General features: G+C 39.2%; 1 long non-coding RNA gene across 1 annotated transcript in view; it reads left to right on the plus strand.

Annotated features, from left to right (window-relative positions):
• Window positions 1-25737, plus strand: part of LOC140116556 (uncharacterized) — an 82856-nt gene extending 57119 nt beyond the window's left edge. The window contains exon 4 of the long non-coding RNA XR_011852815.1: window positions 25367-25737. This is a non-coding gene — a long non-coding RNA (uncharacterized lncRNA). The remainder of the gene's footprint in view (window positions 1-25366) is intronic.
• The last annotated feature ends 1684 nt before the right edge of the window (window positions 25738-27421 follow it).

Here is a 27421-nt window from a genome sequence, read left to right on the forward strand (position 1 = left end):
TGCCTTATGCTCTCTCCCAGATGGAGGGACAGTAACACCCGCTTCTGTCAGATCATTGCTAATGTATTGTCTCCTTTGCATTGTGTTATCAAAACCAGCAAAATGCTGAAGATAAGTTAATCTGACTGAAACTTAAAGCTGTGAGGTTGTACTTAGTTGATAACACACTGCTTGTATTTCGGATAATAATAACAATGTGTAATGTAATTTGTCACGTGCTGTATAACTGAGGTTGTATTTACCTAATTGTTAACCCCCAGGCCACTTCTTTTTATACTTTTGTTATTACCTCCTCCAATATCACTGTATCTTGCCATGTTTTGTGTAACAAGCTGCAGTTTTTAATAGCGCTGTTTTTATAACTTAAAAAATTAACTTTTATTGACATGTCTGGCACAGCATAATACACCCATGCTGATGGCAAACCTTGGGTGATTCATTGGGCTCCCGTCTACTATAGATGATATTCATTCACAAAATCATATCAGTTGGAGTACTTATGGTTCACATAAGGTGTCTCCTCCCTCACAAACCACATACATGACCGTCTTTATTTAATGCAGCATCTAAAGAGTTAAATGCACAGCATTTTAAATAGGTCAGTAAAAAGGTATATTGGAGGCCCAAAGGGATTAAAAGTTTGTAAGAACCTGATTATTTTAGATTAAATTATATGGTCTTACATACTGTATTATAATATAAAGAGGGTGTATTCTTATTTTTATCATTACTGTATAAGGGTTATTAACTTTTTAGCTCATTGGATTACTTTGGGGATAAATGTTAGTGGTGCTGTTAATGAAAATATATTAAAATGTAATGACTTTTGAGATTTGGTTATTAACAATACAAAAAGCTGAATATCAATGTCTATCACTTTTTACTCAAGAGACTTTTTCTGTGAACTGTTATGTATGCACAGAGAATTTCATGTTAATATTTTGTTGGGTGGGGGGATGAAAATGTAATTGTTAATTAGTCAAAAGGCCTATGAATTATCTATGGATTTTAAAGCAAAACTTTAATGTCCAAAAATGACTCCCAAGGGGATAATTAATTAGTTCACTCATTAAGAAAACACATATTACCTCTAGCTTTTTAATTAGCAGAGTATTCCCAGGGCATTTTATGACATATAGAAAATATTTTTTTGTTTTGACTTCTTAACTATATGTTTGCTCATTAATTTGAATGACCTATAAAATTCTATAAGATTCAATAATAATATCTTTACTTTCATTTTTATGCATTTTTAAAAATACCAGACTGTTCATTTTAATAATTTAAAATATGATAATGTATATAATGCATAAACTTCTTTTGGTTTTAAAAAAAAAATCAGGAAGTACTATCTACATAAAAATTTTTATGAAAAGTTATACTGTCTTGCATTGTAAATGCACAGAAACAAAGAAAAATCCATGCAAATTAGCTTTTACTCGGCATAAAAGAGAGGTCTACGTGGACCTATGGTTTGACACCCCTTCAACAGCAAACATGACGTATAATAAAATTTAAGTATATTAGTTCATTAGTAATATGTTTTTTTTTTTTTAAATCACATTAACTAAACAGTCCCAATGAGAATGGTGGGTATACATATCACTTTATGTTCCAAAAATTACTAGTATTAAGTATTTTTGTTACCAAAGATAATAGTTGTCCTGAAGCACTGGTTAAGAAGCAAGGCCAATGCATTTTGCCCCAAATGCAAAGGTTCTCAGAAGCAATTAGAGACATGTTTGGGACATATTGCCACAAATGGATTATAGCAGTAAGATGACAAAAAAAATAAAGGACTTACAGATGTACACTTATAGAGAAAGTGTAACTGCACAAAGATGGCTTACATAACTCTGTTATGAGACATTAACAATTCACCGGTTGAATTTATATTTGCATGGTAAACCACAGGTTATACACAGTATAGCAAGTTTAGCAAACATATCTCTTGTGTTTTCTTATATCATTAGTGTAATATTAAGATAATATTTAATACTGTGGGGGGCAGGACTGTGAACATTTTTCTCATATACTTCTTTAAGAAATTCTGCTTAGTTTGTAATATATCGGACTACAGAGCTCCCTCCCATAGAGATCTGTATTTCTGTGGGTATTTTGTCTGTCTATTAAAGGAAAGCTACCAGTTAGAATGATAGGGATAAGCAGTAGGTACCGAGCACCAGCTCAGGGTGAGCTGGTGCCGGTACTTACTTTCGTTAGTGTTATTAACCGCTGTATCGCGGCTTTAACACTTTTTTAAAACTTTATAGCAGAAGCTGCTTCGGCGCTGTGTGCGCACGATCGTGCGTGCGCCTACATAGGAAATGCCGGAGACCGAAGCCTCTTCTGCTATAAAGTTTAAAAAGTTTTAAAACCGCAATACAGCGGTTAATAACACTAACGAAGGTAAGTATCAGGGTGAGCTGGTGCTCGGTACTTCCAGCTTACACCTACCATTCTAACTGGTAGGTTTCCTTTAAATCTATTCTCCCTGTGTGTATTTATGTAGAGATGATTAGTACCTTCGCTTTCAGCTTGATGTTTGAAAAAAATGCCCAAACCATAATACAGCCAGGGAGAGAGAAGACGGTTAATACTATTTGTTACAGCTGTATGACAAAATGGGAGAGTAGAGAGGGTTCCCTCTTCAATCTGGTAGACAGATCTACCATGGGAACAGTAGCAACAGGAAACAGTATATTTGAGAAATAATAATACTCTTTATAAAACCTCTACAATTTTATTGTAGTAAAACCATATTACTTACATGTTAAAAGGTGAGTAAACAAGCAGAGCTCCTTTCCAGGGTAGAAATATTGTTAACCCCTACGGGACTCTTTGGCCTTTAGGACGCTGGCCCATTTATCAAATCTGCCCTATGTCACTATAAGTGCTTATAGCTTAGGAACGCTATAAGATATCCAGGGAATTTTGAGATTTGTTTTCTTGTGACACATTGTACTTCAAATTAGTTTTAAAATATGGTTGAAATCTTTTGTGTTTAGTTATGATAAAAACCTAAATTTTGAAAAATTCTTTATTTTCAAAGATCTAAACTCTCACTTTGGTGCAGATAGTCAAAGTGTTAAGATTGGTACACAAAAGACAGGGGATAGTGAGCCCTGAGCTTGCCCCAACCTCTGTCCCTTCCTATAGCCCCCCCACGCTAAACCGTGGGGCGACTACTTGAAGACTTCGAGATACGCTGGAATAAGTGTGGGAAGGAAAAAACAGACTGACAACATAAAACACAAAAGAATGGTAAACAAGCCGGAATCACAACGAGAGGGTACGTCAATAGCAAAATCAGTAAGCAAAGAGTCAAAGTCAAAAACTAGCCGAGGTAACAACAATACAGATAAAGATACTGAGCAATACAACCTAGAGCAGCGAGTGGAGAAAGGGATTTTCAAACACTGGCACAGGTGACTAGTGAAGCTGCAATTTATGCAGCAAGAACTCCACCTCCAGAACCTGATAGGTGCTGGACAGCATCTGGGAATTAACCCCTCATGGTGCAGAAACAACCAGGCACCAAGCAGAGGTTCAAAGTCCCAGCCACTCCTAGACAGCGCGAGATCTTAGCAGCCGCTGCCCAGGACGAGAGGTGGAGTTTGCGCGGATACGCGCCGGGGTTCGGAGAACGCTGCTGGTACCACCAGAAGAACCAGAAGTCCCAGCAATCTCCCTAGCGAACCTGACACAAAGCACCCAAATAAATTCATAAATTACATTTTCCACATTTTCTTTTATGTTGGCAAGGTTTTTTAAGATTCCACATATTTTACTAGAATGTTATAAGGCCCAGAATTTGGGTGCCATTTTTCATATTTTTTGGAAAATCTGCAAAACCCGTATTTAGATGGACCTGCTCAACTTTTAATTGAATGTGAATCTAAATAATAGATAGACTTGTAAATTACCCCATTATGGAGACTACACCCCTCAACGTATGAAAAAGCTCTTTTAAGAAGTTTGTTTAACCCTTTATGGTTTTTTTAGGGGTTAAAACAAAATGGTGGTGCAGTCTACAAATTGTAATATTTTTTTGACAATACATTCATTTTAGTTGGAAAATTAAACATTTGAAATGGATTAAATGAAAAAAGGCAACACAAAGTTTGATACCCAATTTCTCCTGAGTGTACCGATATCCCATATGTGGTGGTATCCTGCTGTATGGGCACACGGTCTGGCATAAAATGGAAAGAGGCGCCATCCAGAGCAGATTTGCATTGTCTAATTGTACAGGCTATAATTTTTTTTTTAAGTGGACCTATAGGGGCTTTTTTTTGGCACATGAGATGAACTTTTCTGTTAAATAATTTTGGGGCATCTATAGCTAATTGGTAAGTTTTTTTTAACTTTCTTGATGGAGGAAATAAAAATCAATTTTTTTTTTGGTCGTTTACCATACCATAAAAATAGTATATTATTTGTATTCTATGGTTCGCCACGTTTAAGAAAATACCTCATTTTTATATATATAATATTATTATTATTATTATTATTATTATTATTATTATTATTATTATTATATATTTTTTTTTTTTCAAAATTTTACTGAATAAAAAGTAATTTGGAGAAAATGTTAATTTTAGCATCGCCGTCTTTTCATATGCATAACTATTTTAATTTTCAGATGGCAAATCTGGTTAAGGGCTTATTTTTTGCAAGAAGCGTTGTTCTTTTAAGTGGTCTTATTTTAGATTGCGTAACGTATTTATTAAAAGTTACCCTTTTTCAGAGTTTTTTTTTAGGTTGTTTTTTACAGGGTTCACTTAGCGGGTCCAATAATGATTCTGTTTTATTATGCATATTGTCACAGTTTTATGTATTTTATTAAATTTTACTGAATAAAAACTAATTTGGAGAAAATCTTGTTCATTTTAGCATCAACATCTTTTCATATGCAGAACTTTTTTTTTTATTTTTCGGCTGAACAATCTGGTTATTTTTTGCGAGAAGGGTTGTTCTTTTTAGTGGTCTTATTTTAGAGGGCGTAACATTTTTTAAATCACTTTTTAGAGCATTTTTTACCAAATATGTGGGGTTTTTTGTGTATTTGTGGTTTTTATACTTTATTAACTGTTTTTATGGGAAAGTGGCATTTTAGGGGCTTATATTTTTATGTATTTTTATTTATTTTTATGTTTAAACTTTAGTGTTTTTAACTTTTATTACTTATACAAACTTGAACTTGAACCAGCGATGGTCTGATCGCTGGTTCAAGTCCAATACACTGCTCTACAATACTTATTCATTGTAGAGCAGTGTAAACTGTCTGAAAATGCAGACGGTTTACAGTCAAACCCAGAAGGGATCTGATTGCTCAGGACATCGGGCATCCCCGAGGCACTTGGCAGACGTCGGAGCTGCCCAGAAGAGGATCGGATCCCCTCGGTAAGCGTCACAGGGGATCTGATCCAAAGGGGGAGCACCCTTACCCGTGGCGGTCATGCTTGAACGTGGCGCGTAAGGGGTTAACACTCGTTAACATCCGATTGCGGGTGTTACAACGTGGTGTCATCTGTAATAGACAGCTGACAGCCGTAGCTTCTGGTGCCCGCTCCGTTCATGAGGTGCCAGAAGCTGGATGTTACAGAACGTCCTGGTGCGGGAAGTATATACCCGCAGGGACGTACTATAGTGTTCTGGTGTGCGTAGGGGTTAATAAAGACAACAACATCGATGGGTTCTAGGTGTATGGTAACTGTTTTGCATATTGAATGGTCTGTCTGCATCACATGTGCTCATTCTCCTCGCTAATTCTCCATAAATGTCAGGATACAAATTTGTTTAGGAGTAGAACTGTTCTTTATGGTATATCGACTATTTTTTGTGTACTGGCCACCCCAGTTCTTTCTACAAAATTTGTGTATTTATTATTACGAGAGTGCTGTTTTACATTGTAGTATAAGTTACAAAGTTTGGGATAGTTTAGGATAGAATATACACAAAAATATTTACACATTTTTTTCCTGTTTGTGTAAATACCCAATTTGTGGATGTAAACTACAGTTTGAACATAAGACAGGTCACAAAAAGGAAGGAAGTGCTATTTGGTTTTGAATGGCAGATTTTGCTGGAATTGTTTTACGTGCCATGAAACATTTCTCACACTTGTAACACAACCATAACTGCTAGTACATTGTCTTTCTACATGTGCTGTGCTAAATGGCTTAATTTATTTCTGGGAAACAAAGGCTGAATTTACTTGAATGTATGCCCGCAGGGCTGTAGCTGAGCGGGCATACCTCTGGCGCGATGGAGGTGATCGCTCCCCTCTCCATTGAAATGCACGGCGTACAGGCCGTATGAATGGGGAAAGATAGGGCATATCCTATCTTTTTTCCATGTAGGAAGCGGTACAGTGCCACACGTGCTTGGCTTCGTATTGCTCCCCCATTTCTGTCTATGGGGGATGTATGTATGGCCGCAAGCGATCCAAAGGGTAGGACCTAACTTATAGATCGTTGGGGGTCTCAATGATGAGACCCCCACAGATGACCAATATGAGGGTCCGATGGGGTCCCAGTTCTCCCTGCCGGACCCCTCGTCGCTCTTGGAGAGTAATGGAGCAGATGGCTGTGCATGACCGTTCTGCTTCATACATCTCAATGGAGCTGATGGGGATTGCCGAGTGCGGCATATAGGACCTAATTTTGATTCCTGAGAAAACTCCTTTAAGAGGCATTAACACAATATGCAAAATGTCTAGTTGCATATCATAATCGATAAGGAGAGTCTTTTTTTTTTTTTTAAATAATAAAAACATTTAAAGAAGAATGTTTTATTATACACCCAAAATAACATTGGATGCAACGTTAATGAGGCATTGTATGTAAAAACAATATTCAGTTTACATGAAAATGAAACATTACTACTCTTGACAATGCAAATTTAGTTTATTTGAACACTGGTACAAACATTGTTTCAGTTGAAGTCTGCGGTTAATGTTGCAGTGATGCATTATTTTGTTTGTGTGCATAAAAGAGTGAACAGATGGCAAGATTATTACTTTTCTAAGAAGAAATTCATCATCATCTTCTGCTCTCAACTGAAAACAAGACACATTTCTTTGACTCTTAGAGACTCACTGATAATTATAACAATTTACATGCATTAATTGCAATTCATAATGAAACATTACTTCAGAAATATTTAGTGATGATCCTAAAGATTTGTTTTCATTTTAAATCTCTCAAATTAGTTTCTAAACATGTTTAGAAAATAATGAGATGGGAAAAATCACAAAGCAACAATTCACACTAAAGAAACATGCAAGCTAAGTCGTTTCTTGCATGTCTGAAAGGAGACTTAAAAGAACACTCCAGGAATAATTTGAACACATGCCACCATGAATAATAAAACCATATTAAACTTATCAATTAACCACATTCTCATATTATAGAAGTAATGCTCACCTGGCAACAGCAAAAAAAATTTAGATTTTGTTTTATTTGAATTCTACATTTACTTTATGGTAGTTGTGCCGTATTCGAATGCGGTCCAGATGATGCCTACACTTTATTCTTTGGATCTGTGCGATTGCGAAGATAGCAAAATTTTATAGTTTGTACATGTCTTATACTTTTAAAAAAAATAAAAAACCTTGCATTAAAATATTTAAAAAATTGTGTCACCATATTCTGACACTAACAACTATTTCATACTTTAATGAATGGAGTTGGGGAGGTTGTTTGCAGGATGAGAGGAAATTACTTTTCATTCTAATTTTTATGTATGACAAAATGCTGATTCATCGAACAGTTTAAAATATTTTTGATACTATTTCTTTATTTATATATGCATTCTAGCCAGGAAAGAGTGATTACAATTTTTGGGTTTTGTTTTCATATTTTTTAAAACATTTTTTTAATTATTTTAGGTCCACTAGGGTATCCGAACCCTAAAGGGGGTCTGATCATTAATATTTTATTACATAATGAATTGCAATACAACTGTATTTCAATGTAAAGTGAATATTCTGTTTCTGTATTACAGTCTGCCCTTGGCTGACTGTAATGCAGAATGCCCAAGACAGTGAAAGTGCTGTTAGCGTGGAAACGGCCCATTGCTGGCATGTCTGGCACCTCTGTATTCCTGTTTGGCCTAAACAAAAGCATTTATACATCCATTGATGAGTGCTCTAGATTTTCTATCTTCTCATTACTGCATGTATTGGACTGTCTGCTATCTGACCCGGATATACTGGTGTATCCCGAAGATTCTTACTTCCACAGCCTAACTATTGAGTGGTGATTGTTTGGTGCAGGTCTTAGAACCCAGCTCTGATATGACAATTGCCGGTCAGAGTATCTTTAGCGTTTACCTAAAACAGCTATGGGAGCCTTCCACTGATGTCACAGAGGGAGCCACTTGGGATTTAAAGATGGTGGTTCAGAATACTTTTAGGTGCATCTGCCTTGGTCCATTTAATCACTGTAACACCAGCCAATGTACGGCCGGTTGTGAAAGAGTTACTATGAGATACATAAATAGTTATACCAAAACTTGTTGTCTGAATGTCCCCTTACTATTTGTTGTGTCCCAGGAGACCCTGGAAACCTACATGTTTCAGTGATGCAGTAAACACGTGTGCTTCTCTCAAGCATGGAAGTGTCAGTGGGGCAAAGGATCCAATACAAGGCTCAGTGCCTCAGCAGGCCTAGGGGATGTCACTTATTTTACATCACCAAGGCCATGACCCTCTGGGCCATGCTGGGTATACCAGAGCGTAAGCTTTCTCAACGCATCTGCACATATGTTAAACTTATAGGGTTAACAAACTTCCTCAAAGTTGTTTATCAGATGGTTTAAAAATTTGAGGTGCAAGTTAGAAATTGTAATTTTTTTTTTTTTATAAATGCATGTTTTTTTTCCAAGAAAACATGCACATTTACAAGAGATTAAATGACAAAATTCATGACATCATACAGAACTATATTAAAAGATCAGTGTTCATACCATTTGCAGTTTCTGCATCCTACAGCAATAACTCAAAGGACAAGTTTTAATACTGAACTTTGTATTTCAAGCATCCTACGGCAATATCTTAAATGACCAGTGTTAGTACTATTTGCATCATACAGTGATACCTTAAAGTATCAGTCTTAGTACTATTTGCAGAAAACTATTAACTGCATCTGTGTAAATGTCCGTATTTGCTGGATCTGTTTTTTCTAAAGATGTAGTTACATCTATATCCTCCTATAGTCAGGACAGAACTTCATGTGCATACTGATAAGCTTCTGTAATGGCATCACTACTTTCATTTATATCCTCATAAAATAGGGGAGTGACAGTACCTGCATTTCTAAACCTATACCATACAATAGAGCAGTGACCGTAGCAGTATTCCATCTTTTTACTTAAATATTCTTAAGCCACTTAAGGACTTGAGCACTAAGCCATTTTTTTTTTTAAATCGGTCCCTATGAACTATAGTTATAACTTTGTAAAGCTTTAACATATCCAGAGGATTTTGGGATTGTTTTCTCATCAACATTGTACTTCAATTCTTCAAGTTAAAAGTTCAGAATTATTTGCTTTTCGGGCAAATAGTCATACCACCCAAATAACTTAATAACTATCATTTCCCAAATTTCTGCTTTATGTTGGTATGGTTTTTATGCATCCATTCATTTTTCTAGAATGTCATGGGGCTTAGAATTTTGGGTGCAATTTTTATGAAAATCGCCAAAACCTGTATCTTGAGGGCTCAGTTTTAAGTGACTTTAAGTGGCCTAAATAATAGTAAAACGCTGTAAATTATTGTTATAGAAACTACACCCCTCAATGTATGAAAAACCAACTTTCACGGGTGGTCCCGCTACCCATATCGCGGATTGCGGGCTCACCCGTGCTCCCCGGGGCTCGCAGGCGCGGCGCCAGCGCAGATCATTCTTCCTGTTCCTGACTCAGTCGAGTTCCGTCCGCCTGCGTCCTCGCCTCCTAGGGCACACACATGGCACCTGCAGGAAATTTAAAGGGCCAGTGCACCGCTAATTGGTGCGCTGGTTGATCACTTCCCCTTTAAAAATCCAGCACCTTCCTTAATGCCTTGCCGGATCTTTGTGCCTCACATCCTGAGAGAAAGCTTCTGTGATTTACCTGCTTTCCAGTGTCTCCTGCGTTCCTGAGTCCCTCAGTGTTCCTGTGTTACCTGAGCCCCTCCCTCCTGCTGTTCTGAGTACCAGTGTTCCCATCTGCTTGGACCTCCTGTTGCTGACCTCGGATCGGACTCTGATGTTGCATCTCGGCCGCCAGCCCTGAGCCTAGGTTCTCCATTGGGGTCCGGACTGTCAGTCTCGTTGCTTTGAAGTTCCTCACCCAGTGCCAGTCTTGCCAACTACCGTGGTCGACCAGCCTCTGAAGAGTCTTCCAGCGTGCTACAGAGACTATGCCGACGTTTTTTCTGAAAAGCAGAACCGTCCCTATGACTGTCTCATTGACCTACTGCCGGGTACGTCTCCTCCATGAGGATGAGTATACCCCTTATCGGTGCCTGAGACCGAGGCTATGTCTGCCTACATAAAGGAAAATTTGCAGAAGGGATTCATCCGGAAGTCTTCTTCTCCCACCGGTACTGGATTCTTCTTTGTATCCATGAAGGATGGTTCCCTCCGTCCTTGCATAGACTACCGTGGTCTCAATAAAGTCACGGTGAAAAACCGTTACCCTTTGCCTCTCATCGCCAAGCTCTTTGACCGCCTATGGGGTGCCAAGGTTTTCACCAAGCTGGATCTGCGAGGGGCATACAACCTCATCCGTCTTCGGGAAGGGAACGAGTGGAAGACAGCTTTCAATACCCGTGATGGACATTTTGAGTATTTGGTAATGCCCTGGGCTGCAATGCTCCAGCAGTTTTCCAAGAATTTGTTAACGACATCTTCAGAGACTTGCTCTACTCGTGTGTCATAGTCTACCTGGATGACATTTTGGGGTTTTCTCCAGACCTACAGTCTCACCAGACCCACGTCCGACAGGTCCTCAGGCACTTAAGGACTAATAGTTTTATATGCTAAACTCGAGAAATGCCTGTTTCACCAGAATAGACTTCCATTTCTGGGATACGTTTTTTCTGATAAGGGACTTCAGATGGATCCTTCCAAGTTGCCAGCCGTACTTCAGTGGCCTGCTCAGTGGGGTTACGTGCCATACAGAGATTTCTGGGCTTTGCCAACTACTATCGACAATTCATTCCCCACTTCTCTTCCCTTGTGGCTCCCATCGTGGCATTGACAAAGAAGAATGCCAACCCGAGACTATGGCCTCCGGCTGCTGAAGATGCCTCCACTAGATTGAAGTCTGCTTTTGCTTCAGCGCAAGTACTTACAAGGCCTGACACGGAGAAGCCTTTCCAGTTAGAGGTTGATGCCTCATCCGTTGGTGCTGGGGCCGTCCTTACTCAGAAGTGGCCCAAAGGTCGTACCCTCACCTGCGGTTTCTTCTTAAAGACTTTCACACCTGCCAAGAAGAATTATTCCATCGGTGATCGAGAACTTCTGGCCATGAAGCTGGCTTAAGAGGAATGGCGCTATCTTCCATATTTATTGTCCATAGCTATCGTCCATATTTATTCTGACCACAAGAATCTCCTGTATCTCCAAACCGCTCAGCGACTTAATACTCGTCAAGATCGTTGGTCTTTTTTCTTCTCCCGATTTCCTAATCCATTTCTGTCCTGCAGAGAAGAACGTTAAGGCTGCTGCTCTTTCCCGTGATTCAGATGTGGTTGGAGAAGACCCTGCACCTAGTCATATTGTTCCTCTGGAACGTTTTGTTCTTGCAGCTCCAGTGGACCTGCGGCAGCTTCCACCAGGCAAGACGTACGTCAGACCTGCCCTTCGGGAAAAGGATTCTGACTTGGGGACATTGCTCTTGTGTGGCTGGACACCCTGGGGTGCAGCGTTCCATAGCCCTTATTTTCCGTTACTATTGGTGGCCAGACCTGATCAAAGATGTGCAGGATTTTGTGGTTTCCTGCATCTCCTGTGCCTGTAATAAGTCATCCCGCCTCAAACCTGCCGGTCTCTGTTGCCGATACCCAGCCGCCCGTGGACTTATGTGGCCATGGACTTTGTCATGGACCTTCCATCGTCCTCTGGTAATACTGTCATCTGGGTGGTAACCGACCGGTTCTCAGAAATATCCCATTTTGTTTTGTTGCCAGGTCTGCTCCGCGTCTTGCCAGCCTGTTCTTCACCCACATCTTTCGGCTGCATGGACTCCCATTGCACATTGTTTTGGACTATGGGGTACAGTTTGTCTCCCACTTCTGTCGATCCTTGTGTAATCAGCTCCAGGTGAAATTGGACTTCTCTTCTGAGTATCATCCGCAGTCGAATGGAGAGGTACAGAGAGTCAATCAAACTCTAGGCTGCTACCTTCGGCATTTCGTCTCGGCCCGCCAAGATGACTAGTCCGCCTTGTTGCCATGGGCAGAGTTTTCCTACAATTTCCTGGACTCTGAAACTCCTGGTTCTATTCCCTTCTTCATCGTTTATGGACAGCATTCACATCCTCCTCTTCCTCTGCCTGTGTCCACGGATGTTCCTGCTGTTGATGAGTTGGTACGAGATCTGAAGACCATCTGGGAGCAGACTCTCCTTTCAATGCTGCAGGCTTCTGCCCGTACCAAGCTCCAAGCTGATAAAAAACGCAGGCCTTCTCCTGTTTTTTCTCCCTGTGACAAGGTCTGGTTGTCCGCTAGATACATCCGGTTGAAGATTCCTGGATACAAGCTTTGTCCACAATTCTTGGGTCCTTTCGAGGTTCGATCTCGCATAAATCCGGTGTCCTACAAGCTGTGCCTTGCTTTCACCATGCGCATCCCGAACTCCTTCCATGTCTCCCTACTCAAGCCTGTTATTTTTAACTGCTTCTCCAGGCAAGTACCTCCTCCTGCTCAGGTGGCTGACTCCTCAGATATTTATGAGGTGAAGGAGATCCTCGACATGAAGACGGTAAAGGGTAAGCGGTTCTACAGTTGACTGGAAGGGGTTCGGGCCGGAGGAGAGATCTTGGGAGCCTGAAGACAACATCCTGGACCATGATCTCCTACAGAGATTTCTACAGCCCAAGAGGAGGGGGAGGCCTAAGGAGTGGGGTACTGTCACGGGTGTTCCCGCGACCCTTATTGCGGTTCGCAGGCTCACCTGTGCTCCCCGGGGCTCGCAGACACAACATGTCCCGATTGTTACAGGTGAATCAGTGATGGTCAGTACTTTGACTCCCCTGGGCATTCTGGAACTCAGCTATTGTTTGCTTTCAGTTGTCTCCTTTTCCAGATAGCAAGTGGAAAGACAAAAGTTCAGCTGCATTATTTTTGATAATAGTTTCAGTTTTTCAAATAAGTTTGTTTTTACAAAAACAGTTTGTTTTCCACAATGATTGTTGCATAAGGCTTAGTCGCTACTACATTAACGCAGTGTGCAGTTGAAGAAATGTAATTTCCTCTGTCTATGCGCACATATCAGTCTTCATATGCACCTTGCGGATAATAATAATAATCTTTATTTATATAGCCCATCATATTCTGTTGCGCTTTACAAATCATAGGGGACGTATACAAACATAATAATACGTTACAGAGTACAAAGAGTCATATGGAACAATAGGAGTGAGGGCCCTGCTCGCTAGAGCTTACATTCTATGAGGATGAAGGGGGTGACATAAAAGGTAAAGAGTTTTGATAATGGTCCAGCCATTATTTATAATTGAACAGTGTAAGATAATCAATAAATAAAAATTCTGCTACTTGAACAAGTCATCAGCCACCATCTTATATACAAATTCCAAGATAAGAGAGCCTGCAGGGATATGCCTGTAGCTTGGTATATATCTGGTGTTTGCTGGACAACAGACAGGAGGAGAACACATGAAGGATTAGTAAAGATTAGTAATTAGTAAAAAGACTTTCATGCAATTAGTGAGTGTGATAGGCTTGCCTAAAAAGATGGGTTTTAAGAGCACGTTTAACACTTTGGAGGGTGGGTATTAGTCTCAGAGTCCGGGGACGGGCATTCCAGAGAATGAGTGCAACCCGGGAGAAGTCCTGGAGACGTGCATGAGAGGTTCGAATTAAGGTAGAGACTAATATAATATCAGTGGCAGATCTAAAAACACGGGTTGGGCGATAGACTGAGATGAGAGAAGAGAGGTAGGGAGGTGCAGCTTAATGCAGAGCTTTGTGGATGAGAGTTATTATTTTAAACTGAATTCAGAAGGACACGGGCAGCCAGTGCAGTGACTGGCACAAACTGGAGGCTTCTGTGTAGTGTTTGGTCTGAAAGACAAGCCTGCCTGCTGCATTAAGAATTGATTGTAGAGGAGAAAGTTTAGTGAGTGGAAGACTAATTAGTAGGGAGTTACAGTAGTCTAATTGCTTGTATAGTGCATACCTTATTTTCTCAACAAACTGTTATTGAGGGTGGCAAGGCAGAAAGTAGAGGCAGTTTGGAATGATATATTATGGGACAGCCACAGTAACATCTCAAAGGCCAGCAATTTTACAACTGTCCCAATCAGGCAGGGCTCATGAATGGGTTAAACTTATGCTTTTTCTCCATTGTTTGAGTCCTTTAAAGGTGATCACTTCCCTGGGATGGTGTGAACATGTGTGGTGAAGATTTTGGTGGCGGTGATGGTGGTGTCACATCCTCAAGGTGGCCTTGTCATTCTGGAGGCGGTAGAAGAGGCATAGATAACCAGAGGGAGCTTTGGGTGTTTCTATGTTTTTTGGGGGTGTCATCCACTGCAGCAAATGTTTTGTTTGCTGGGGTCTGGTCATACATGGGGTGCTCAAATTTCTTGCTTAAGTAACTAGTAGCACAATGTGGAATCTTAACTAGGAGAATTATCATACAGCATTGGGGATTGCTCCATGACCTGTGGCTGTGAGGTCTTTGATGTTTTGAAAAAGGGTGCGGTGGAAAGCATTTAACAAAAGAGGTGGAGTGGGTTGAAGGCAGTCTGAAAGAAGTTGAGGCACTCTTTGCCATGTAATTGATCAAGTCCTCAACTTTTGTCTGACCTCTCTATTCTGAGAATACACTAGCAGTACTTGACACTGCCATGACAAGGTCAATATTTTAAATTTCTAGCTGCCCCTTGCTGTCATTCTAGCTGCATCATCTCTCTTATAAACAGTGCTGTTCAGGTCCACTCATCAATAACCATGTCTTCTAGTGCAGTGACCTTAACAGCATTATTTTTTAACCAATTATTTGTATTATTTCTTTGTTGATTTTTTTATTTTATTTTAACCCCTTAACGCCGAAGCCACTTTTCACCTTCCTGACACGGCCCATTTTTTCAAATCTGCCCTCTGACACTATAAATGGTTATAACTTTGGAACGCTTTAACATATCCAAGTGATTTTGAAATTGTTTTCTCGTGACACATTGTACTTCATGTTAGTTAAAAAATTTTGGTGGTATGTTTTGCATTTATTTATGAGAAAATCAGATATTTGGTGAAAATTTGGAAAAATTAGCAATTTTCGAAATTCAAAATTTTCTACTTTTTCCACACATGAGTCATAACACCAAATGTCTACTTTATACCTCTGTGGTTTTTTTATGCATACTCTTATTTTTGTAAGATGTTATGGGCCTTTGAACGTTAGGTGCAATTTTTCACATTTTCATAAAAAAAGCAAAATCCTGCTATTGAGGGACCTGCTCAGGTTTCAAGTCACTTTGAGAGGCCTAAATAAAAGTAAAACCCCATAAATTACCCCATTATAGAAACTACACCCCTCAACGTACGTAAAACAACTTTTATGAAGTTTGTTAACCGTTTAATTGGTTTACAGGGGTTAAAACAAAATCGGATGCAATTTCGAAATTACATTTTCTTTGGCTAAATGAGTGTGTTTTTCATAAAATGTACAAATTCTCAGTGGATAAAATACCAAAACGCTCCACAAAATTTGATACCCAATCCCTCCCGCATATAACTATACCCCATATGTGGTGGTAACCTGCTGTATGGGCACACGCCAGGGCATCGAGGGGGGAGCTGCGCCATTCAGAGCAGATTATGCATTGTCACTTTTTATTGGCTATACAATCTTTATTTTTTTGGCAATTTGGACATATAAGGGCTTATTTTTTGCGACATGAGATGCACTTTACAAATACTTCATTTAAGTGGGTCTGTAGCTTTTCGATGAGATTTTATTAACTCTTTAATGTATGGAGGAAAAGAAAATTGTCAATTTGGGGTTTCTTTTTTTTGTATATTTTGGTGGTCGTACACCATACACTAAAAATACTATGATATTTTCATTCTATAGATCAATACGATTACGGTGATACCTCATTTATATAGTTTTTCATTTATTTTTACAATTTTGCTGGAGAAAAACTAATATAGAGGAAATCTCATTTGTTTCTGCATCGCCATCTTTTCGGAAACTTAACCTTAATATTTTTTGGTTGACAGAGCTAGTTTAGGGCTTATTTTTTACGTGTTGAGTTGTTCTTTCAATTGGTACCATTTTGGGGCACATAACTTTTTTTGATCACTTTTTAGAACATTTTTGTGAAGGGATTTTATGAAAATGTATATTTTTGGCGAGTTTTTCGGGTTTTGTTTTTACGGCGTTCACCGTACGGGTCCAATAATGTTTCTGACTTATTGTACAGATTATTACGGACGCGGCGATACCAAATATGTGGGGGGTTTTGTTGATTTTCAGGTATTTTTACTTTATTAGATGTGTATAGGGAATGTTTGTGTTTAGGGGACTTTAACTCTATTTAATTAATTATTTTTATTAAAAATTGTGTTTATTCAGTGTTTTTAACTTTTTTTTTTCTTTATTTTTACAGGTTAGCTTGAACAAGTGATCCACTGATCACTTGTTCAAGCTATTCTTCACCTAATACAGTGTAATACAGATGCTGCGCATGCTCAGTGTGTCACAGCCGGGTCCTGCCAGAAGGCACGGACCCGGCTCCCGGAAGAAGAATCGCGCAGCCCCGGGCACCGGCAGTCCCGGGGCTGCAATCGGAGCAGCGGGACCCCCCCGGTAAGCGCCGCGGGGGGGGTCCGAATCCAGTTAAATGCCCTTAGCACGCCGCGGTCAGCGCGACCGCGGCGTGTTAGGGGTTAACACCCGCGACCGGAGAAATTTCCGATCGCGGGTGTTAGAGGAGGGTGTCGGCTATAATATATAGCCGACACCCGCAGCTTCTGGCCCCAGCTCCATTCAGGAGCCGGGGCCAGAAGTTTGACGTACTATTACTGCATATTGCGGGAACGCACCTCCCGCCATGCAGTAATAGTACGTCAAATGTCGGGAAGGGGTTAATGTTAGACCATTTTCAGTACTTTTTCTTTGCCTATTTTTGTCAGGGCAATTGCCCTATTATTACCAACATTTTTCAGCCAACAACCAAATTTTTGGATGGAATTTACGACCAACCTGCTAATCGCTTGTCAGTGGTACATAAAAAAAACTCAAACTCACTCATCAATAAATTGCATTTTTAGGTCTAATTTGGGTTTTTGTTTAATAATTAGAACATGAAAGGGCAATGAGATGAAGAGAAGCAATTAAAAAATATAGTTGACGGTTGTAATGCTTTTAGGTACCACTTGTGAATGTTATATGATAACGCAAGCATTAGGAGACATGTACAGATTTAAAATTTACTTCAAATATACCACAAGAAGCCACACCTATTAAGGACAGCCTGGAAGAAGCCCCAGTATGTTTTTATCATAGAACTACTTGTTTCTCATTTGTGTTCTTGCCTCAATAATGCACTTCTGCATAGCTGTTAAATACGGACTGCACATAGATGTCACAAAAACAAATAACACTCTGATTGCATATGGAACAAATTGTGATGAAAAATGGTGTAAGCTTTTGTTACATAAAATGGCTAATTCTTGTGACTGTATCCTCATACAACAAAGCCATAATATAAAGAGTAAATCATTGCAGAACAACCACAGAAAACTATGCATTAAAAGAGTGCTAAGTATTAATTAAAAATAAGTCATGATTCTGTATTTCCTATTGCAATTAAAATTGAGAAATATTTATCTTCCATGTATCATTGTATCAACTGTCAATCTTGGTCTGGATCCTAGATTCAAACACTCTGTTTTTGCAGCTTTTTTTTATTATAAATTAATTTGATATATTTTAGTGAAAAGATAAATGTTTATAATATGCCGACAGGAAATTATGCCTAATGTATTTTACAAATACTAAAAAAAGTAAACTGTATGATGATATTAAAGTCCATGTACTCTAATATTTTGCAGTAATGAGTAAAAAAGGAAAATAAAATTGTGATATTTTTTTGAAGGCCAGCATGATGCAACATCTGATGGAACATCTCACAGCTGGAGATTGTGTTTTTTGCTTTTAAATCACTGGCCTAAACAGATTGCAGAAAATAGTGTTGTTACTGTTAATAGAAAAAAAAAGTTCAAGTATTTGCAATATTTTTCTTTAATTTATATTTATCCAAAAACTAAAACTTTTAGATCTGTTGGTAGATTCCTCCTGCCTGCCTCTGCCCTAATCTGTAATTTAATAATCCTGGAACCTAACCTTGTTTGTTTAAAAATAGATTTTCGTAATATGTAAATTAACTGCAGAGGCTACTGGGGCATGCACTAGCCTGGCCAGGCACTGGGAGCTAAGGTAGTACACACCCCAGTAGCCTCTGCAGTTAATTACGTATTACTAAAATAAAGTTTTTTAACAAGTTAGGTTAGGTCAAGGATTTGACCTAATTACAGTTTAGGGCAGAGGCAGGCACAAGGAATCCACCATCATATCTATTTCTAATAGTAGATTCCACATGGTAGTTTCCTTTTAAGTATTATGAAAAAGACAAATTTTGAGGTTTACTCAATAATGCTGCAAAATCTGTGTACTTTCAAGGGTTTCAGCCCCTGGTTTTGTAGGTTAACTTTCATTTAAATAATACCTATTTCACAAAACAAATGAAAGTAGCTATAAATCAGAAAGTTATCTTATTTGTTACTAAATAATCTAAACCTAGTTTAGACAATTGCAAAAAAGGCTTTATTGTAAGTATGAGTGAGTTTGTATTAATCTGACAAACTTTTAAAATGTATAGATGCTAGTGTTGAGCAGTGACTTTTTATTTCCAACTTTACTCTAAGGGATTTAAGGTAAGACATTTCTATATCGTAACATAACCATCATTGTTATATTTATGTTAAAAGGTGACTAGACAATTTTCGCAGCTCTCTACTGCCCCTACTGTAACCAGCTCTTCAGGGAGGCTAGTCTATAGATTAGACAAGACTTCTTTACTAAAGGAATTGTTACTCTATAGGTGAACTAAACTCTTAACCCCTTAAGGACGCAGGGTTTTTCCGCTCATTTCTCGCTCACCAACTTCAAAAATCCATAACTTTTTCATTTTTACGTGTACAGACCTGTGTGAGGGCTTATTTTGTGCGTAACAAATGTTACTTTCCCATAATGTTATTTATTTTATCAATAATAACACCCGCAACACTAAGATTCAGTCCCTCTGCACATACTATTATTTTATTTTATATATGTAACCGTGCTATTTGCTGACATATCTGATGTGTGCTTTATTATTGATGTTACCTTAAACATATGTCTTTCTAATCGATGCATACAATGTTGTTTGTGTAACTTGAAGTCCTAATTAGGCTCACCTGAGGGATGCGTGCCCCGTTGCCATGGTGTACCGGATTTCTGTTTTCTACGTGACGTCACCACGGCACGGGGGAACACGCCTCCTAAGGTTTGGGATTGGTAGTTACTTATTTTAAAAGTTGTATTTGTATGTAGGAGTATATGCCATGACTAAGGGCACGTGAGTGCCTGAAACGCGTAGGTGATACCCCTACCATTTCCCATGCTTTTAACGAGTTACCAATAAAGAAGGAAATTTTATGGATGTGCCGCGATCACCTATTTATTTTTTGGATCTCTCAAGCCTCTGCAAACCCAGCAGATACCGCGAACAGCACTCCAACCCATATCGGGCTATTGTCACAGCACAGATGCCATGGAATAATACTACGAAAGGGTGAGCTGCATTTTTTGAGAAAGGACTGGTTTCTTTTCTTTATTTTTTTTTGCTTACAACTTTTTCATACTTTGGGGTACGAAATGAGGCGATGTTTTCATTGCTACCATTTTGAGGTCTGTGCGACATTTTTATCATTTTTTATTTAATTTTTTATGTGATGTAAAAAGGTGTAAAAGTCGCATTTCGGACATTTGGGCGCCATTTCCCGCCTCGGAGGTCACCGCCGGCCGTAACCGTTTTTATATTTTGATCGGGCATTTTGGGACGCGGCGATACCTAATATGTTTGTGATATTTACTGTTTATTATGTTTTATATCAGTTCTAGGGAAAGGGGGGGTGATTTGAATTTTTAATATTTTATTAATTTTTTTTTTATTTTTTAAACTTTTTTTTCCCACTATTTCTTAGACCATCTAGGGTACATTAACCCTAGATGGTCAGATCGCTCCTATCATATACTGCAATACTTCTGTATTGCAATATATGGCATTTTTGCAGGTCATTCATTACAATGAGCCACTGGCTCATTGTAATGAATCTCCAGAAGCCATGTAGCCTCGTGTCAAAAGAAGATCCGAGGCTACCATGGCAACCGATCGCCACCCCCCGATGACGTTCAGGGGTGCGGCGATCGTAAAAAAGATGGCGGCGCCCGCGCGCCGCTGTCTTTTAAGCGCCGGCTGCGACTTTGCCGGCGGCAATGACAGGGTTAATAGCCGCAATCGGTGCAAGCACCGACAGCAGTTATTAGCGGTGGGGGTTTTCTGCAAAATGCAAAAACCCCCACCTTTGTATGAAGAGGACTCAGCCCGTGAGCCCTCTTCATACACTCCTAATACCTCTGTGCCGTAGAGCTACGGCGCAGAGCGTTGAGGGGTTAAGTAAAAATACTGACTAAAATGGACCTTCATGAATCAAAACACCTGGATATCAAGACATGCAAGATGTCAACCTGTGAGCCATTTCTATACACCAGCAGCTGATGTGTGATGTAAGGGTTTTTTTTTCTCTAAACTATTCTAAGCATTTACAGGTTTTGCAAATAAAGATACATAGGATGCCTCTGTGGCAACCTCCCCAGGATACTTCCCCGTCAATGTGACAAATGCACAGCAGGTCAATCAAAAATACTGAACAAAAGGTATACACATGACATAAATTATATCACGGTAATCATACATCTGTGACAGCCCAGAAAAGCATGGGCTCTAATATTCACTGCTGGTGTGAGAAACTTTGACCTCTTCACGCTCTGCGCCACACATGTATGGCACAGAGATGCTAAAGATGTATGAAGAGGGCTCACGGGATGAGCCTTCATAATATAGGTGGGGTTTGCTGTGTATTGCAGCAAATACCCATCGTTAATACACGTGGTTGGTACTAGCACCAATTATGTGTATCAACCCCTTGGTCGCCACTGGTGGCATTTAAAAAAGGCGGCGCATGGGCACCACATTTATTGGGATTGCCGCTCTAAATGACATTGCCATTACAATTCTAATCGCCCCTTTCCCTAGAACTGATATGAATCCAAATATACAGTAAAATTCACAGACATGTTTTACACCAGTTTACATCACACAAAAAATGTAATAATAACTGTTGTACATTCCTCTAGTTGGTAGCATTGAAAAGTTCAGCTCATCTTACAAATAATGATGTCTTACAAAGCTCTGTATGCCGAAATATGAAAAAGTTATCAGCATCAGAAGATGGTGAAACAATTTTTTTTGTATACATTGTTTTAATTTTTGAAAATGTATTAAAACACAATAAAATCTATTTAAATTTGGTATCGACGTGATTGTAAATCACCAAAGAATAAAGTAGATGTATCATTTGGAGCGCACAGTGAAAGTCACAAAAACTTGACCCACAAAAAATTCCAAATGTGGTCAAATTGTCCAAAAAACAAATGCGTTTTTTGGACAATTTGACCACATTTGGAATTTTTTTCCAGCTTCCCAGTACATGGCATGGAATAATACATAACCTCACTGAGAAGTAAAATTTGTTACGCTAAAAATAAATAAGCCCTCATACAGCTCTGTATACAGAAAAATGGAAAAGTTATAGATTTTTGAAGGTGGAGAGTGAAAAAATTAATGAAAAAAACGCTTACACAAAGGGGTTAAGCATAAGTTCTTTTCTTTGTGTGCCTATAACCGTTATTATGATGCATGTATAACAAAGTTATCTCTTTGCCTTCCCATTTCAATTGTGGTGCCCACCCAATGCTTAATTTTGGGTGAAATTCTGTTCACTTTTGTACAACATATACCAATCCGTTACCTATGCCTGGACGTGACTATTTTTTTTTTTTTTCTCATATTAGACATATTAGGATATGTAGCAGGCTAATTTTGCACCCATAACTTGGATATCTCCCCCTGACACAGTGATGTGACTTGGTCAGCTGTTGCCGCTCTGTAATGCCACCCTCAGACCCCCTTCTGCTACCGGTAGGGTTAAGGTAGCTAGGGAAACCCTCACTTCCTGACACCTCCATACAAAGGAAGTTAACATTTTTTGGAGCTTTCGAAGACGCCACTGCCTCTGGGTCAGTCAGGCATAATACCAAGTCATCCGCAAATAGGCCAATGCAATGCTCCCTGTCCCTGATTGATCTAAGATCCGGCTATAGATGGATAGCTTGAACTAATGGCTCCATGCCTAAGGCAAATATTATTGGGAACAGGGGACATCCCTGCCTTGTTCCATTAGTTATATTGATTGAAAAGGTGCTTGAAGTGAGGACCCAAGCAGATGGTGAGGTTTTCTAATGCCATTGCGGCCTTAAGAAATGAAACCTGCAGTGCAAAGGCCTACAGGGTGCATTTCAGGTAGCCTCGGTAAACTCTGTCGAGCGCCGTCTCCGAATTCAGTGTTGCCACAAGATGCCACACAGTTGCCACAAGATCTATAGACTGGCGGGTGCCATCCATCCTTTGTCTACTCTTAATAAAGCCAACCTGGTATGCTGTGACTAAAGATCGGAGAATGTCATCTAATCTGTTTGGCAATAGCTCAGCAGGTCGCAATAGAGGAGGCATAAAGGTCATAGGTTGGATGGGATTTGTGGAAATTTAACCGGCTTTGGGAGGGTTACAATAAGTGCCTGCAAAATCTCCTTATGAGGAATATCTACTTGCATAAAGTCATTAAAGACTTGTACTAAAAAGGTTGCTAAAATGTATCTATGGGTCTTGTAGTACTCATTAGACATTCAGTGAGGGCCAGGGGATTTGTTAGACTTCAGATGAGATAAGAAATTACCTTTAACATTTAATGCAAAGTAAATGGGTAAACTTGGTCAGAAGATAACTGGGGAAGGAGTAATTAGGCTAGGAATGAGTGAATCTCTTGCTCTGGGTGTGGGGTTTTACAGTTATCGTTCAGTTTATAGAGAGAAGAGTAGTAAGATCCGAAGAGATCTGCTATACCTTGAGGATCTAATATTCTGCATCCCTCGGGGTCACACATGTATGGAATGTGAGATTTGTAGGCTCTGTGTTTTAAGCATTTATTAAGAAGGGCTCTAGCATGGTTCTCCATTCCAGTATTGCAACATCTGAATTTTGCAGTGGGCAAAATCATACTTATGGGCATTCAGTTTTTGAGTGTTTTGGAGATTTTAGTGTTCCTATTGGGTCAAAATTTTGTTTATTAAGCCTACGCAAATTAGCCAACAGCTAAGTATTTGGGTTTCCTTGAACAAGTGAATAAGTTTTGCATGAGCAGCTTGCTTGACATAGGTGACCTCAAATGGCAGCTTTGTGGGCACTCCATTCTTCATTATCATTAAAATGAAAATTCTTCCAGCGCAGAGACTGGCAGGGTGGTAGGGTGTCCGAGGATGTTTTGATTTAGGTGCCAGGTCGAGTTGGGTAGTCTTATTGCTCCTCAGTGTCCACTGTAATGGGGCATGGTCTGACTACCTAATGGTACCAATGCTGACGTCTCACACTCTGGTCAAAGTATCTCTGTCTACAAAATTGCTGTTTGATTTGTAAGCCATGTTACTTTATAATAAAATATAAATGCATTTTGAATATGATTAAAAGATGGAGCAGACATATGGGAAAGTTTAGTTTTAATACCAAAATTAGTTACTTACTATCTGTCTGAAAAGGTGATAATTTAGATTTTTTTTTTTATAAATAAATGCCAGATATATCATATAAAATTTACCACTAACATGAAGCACAATAAGGGAGATTTATCAGGCTGTCTGACAGTTAGAATATTCCTAGTTGCCCATGGCAACCAATTACAGCTCTGCTTTATTTTACTATTGCTCATGAATATTTTAAAGGGGAGCTGTGATTGGTTGCCATGGGCAACTAGGAATATTTTGACTTTCAGACACCTTGATAAATCTGCCCTAATGTGTCACGAAAAAGTAATTTCAAAATTACTTTAATAGGTTTAAAGTGTTTATCATATAAAGCAACACATGACAAATTACAACAAATGGGTGTGAGCCTTAACATGCAAACTAGCTGCCTCCTAAAAGGGTTAATCGCCACTGAAAGCTACTGCAACTAAAATCATATCAAAACTGATTATGATGCAAACGTGTCAAAAACTAGAGAGAGCAGAGGATGTGCTAGGATTTTAGGGCCTGCACTTGATAAGTGCCAAGGGGTGCATGATTGTAACCAAGCTATATGTGTTTTTATTCATCTGCTATGATTTGGTTATACGTGTAGATTATACAATTTTTTTTATTGCTTTAAAAGTAGGAAATTTTGGTTCATGTATAAAATTTATTTTATGTGCAATTTTCTTTTTAACTAAAATCTAAAGTTGGATAATTAAGTCTATAGGAGTCTGAGAATAGTAAGGTATTTAATTTGATTATGACTGCCCACTGACGAAAGACAGTCTGCCTTCTCCTTTCTTCGTTGCATAGTCCATAGTTTAATTTCATATTAAATGAAAAAAATGTTCCTTTAATATTTTGTTTCATTTTGAACTATCCCCATGTGTCATGAAAAAAAACAAACATTTTTTAGGTATTGCATAAAAAAAGGAAGTTAAGGACACCTGTATGCATGACGTTTATCTTGTTGAGGGTGTGTTCACATGTGGCGTTTACATTGTGTATTTAAATGCAATGCAAAGGCTGTTTGGAGAATATTTGCTTAATTGCATTCCATTGACACAATGTTAATGCAATGCCATTGCAATCTAAACCTGTTAACAGGGTGTTAACATAACGTTTGTGTTACTACAATAAGCAAGTCTTCATATTACCACCCTTCTTTCCCTCCAATACAGGCTTTCACAGGTTGTAATCAAATGAACAGAAAAGTTGTGTGAAACAAGACACGCTGGAGGTGGCCGCAGTTCATTGACCAAATGATGCATCAGGTGCAGAACTCCACAAATAATTGTTATCTATGAGCTCCGAGTCCCCACAGGACAACAACTCCTCTGTTTTCAATGGAGACCTGATTAAATACTTTCTCTAAATAAGCCCCATTTCTATTGGATTTAATTAAACCGCATAAAATGCAGTAGTTAGAGCAATGACTAAAGTAATGTACGTTTACATATTTATGTAAATTAATCATGTCCTCTTTGTCATTTTTTCTCAAGACTACGTACATTTAGTTATCTTAATCTTTACTCATAACTGAGATTCTTCATTCCCCTTTATCATTTTTGTGGCTCTCCCTTGTAGTCTCTAAAGCTCAGGGCATTCTTTTTATGAACTGAACTGCATATTCCGGTTGTGGTCAAAGCAATGCTTTGTAAAGTTACAATGTTAAATATCTATCCATTAACTTATTGATATTTATGTAGTATATGTGCTGCTGCAATAATTACCATATATTCCGGCGTATAAGACGACTTTTGAAGACTGAAAAATCTTCTGTCTGGTCTGGGGTCATCTTATACGCCGGTAATGTTTCTCACCTTTCCCGCGATCCACCAAAGCTCCGCTGCTACACTCCGGCTGCCGGTGACAGCTCCGTGGGTGCCGGCGTCGCAGAGAATATGACGTCGGCACGCGGCTGACGTCATATTCTGTGAGCCACCAGCGCTCAATGAGCTGTCACCGCCGGCCGGAGTGTAGCAGCGGAGCTTCGGTGGATCGCGGGAAAGGTGAGAAGCTCTAGAGAAAATCTTGCCATGCGGCCATCAATAAAGCAAGGTACAGTACAATGGACGATTATGTACAATAAAGCAGAATACTTTAATATTGAAAGGGCCTATGAGTCTGCACCCCCATAGATTAGTCAGTGGTTATGTCAGTTGTTATTAGTCAGTATACTAGGGGGGGGCAGTTTGGCTATATACAGGGGGCTGGCTGTATACTGGGGGGACTGGCTGGTAAAATACAGGGGGAGCTGGCTGTATACTGGGGGGGACTGGCTGGCAAAATACAGGGGGAGCTGGCTGTATACTGGGGGGACTGGCTGGCAATATATAGGGGGGGCTGACTGTATACTGGGGTGGTTGTTTGGCTATATACAGGGGAGGGCTAAATATATACTGGGGGGCTGGCGGTGGTATATGGCATAGTAGTTATATTCCTGTACATAAGGGGCAGTATTATAGTACAGTATGGTAACATTTACAGTAAAATGGATGATGGTAATGTTGTTGTTGTATGCCTTATGTTTATGAGCAACAGTTTTCCTGCTATATACCTGCATGTCATAAGAATTTAAATTAAAAAAAGGACCATGTTAAATTCAAATCTGTTTTTTTTAAATTTTTACCGGTGTTTTGTATGCGTTGGAAAAGGGGTAGTCTTATACGGCGAATATATCTTAAACTCTATATTTTAACAGGAAAGTAGGGGGGTCGTCTTATACACCAGGTCGTCTTATACGCCGGAATATACGGTATATAGTGATTGTGGATTATATGTATTTGTGATTATATTTTATAAATAGAAAATGTACTCCTTTTGCTATAGTGAGCAGGCAGAGTTTTGTTTTATGGCTAATGTTTTATCGTGATAGCATTTTATTTTTTGTTAAAAAAAGATACATTAATGAGGGGTAGTCTTTTTGATATAGATTCTAGTTATTATATAGTTTTGACTTGTATCCACTTTTCACTTGAAGGATTTTGAAATATGGTAACGCAAATTAAATAACCCCCTTAATTCATACACTTAGGCCCCTTCCACACTAGCGTTTTTCACGCGTGAGTTCTGCGCGTGCTTTTGACGCGCAGAACTTGCATTGCACTCTGTCCCATTGTTTCCAATGGGCTTGTCCTTATTTGCATTTTTTCACGCGCGTGCATGCATTTGATTTGACGCGCGTCAAAAACAGCATGCTCTACTTTTGCGTTTCACTCACGTTTTTCACGCCC

This window comes from Engystomops pustulosus, chromosome 2 (assembly GCF_040894005.1).
Source record: "Engystomops pustulosus chromosome 2, aEngPut4.maternal, whole genome shotgun sequence".
NCBI classification, from domain to species: domain Eukaryota; kingdom Metazoa; phylum Chordata; class Amphibia; order Anura; family Leptodactylidae; genus Engystomops; species Engystomops pustulosus.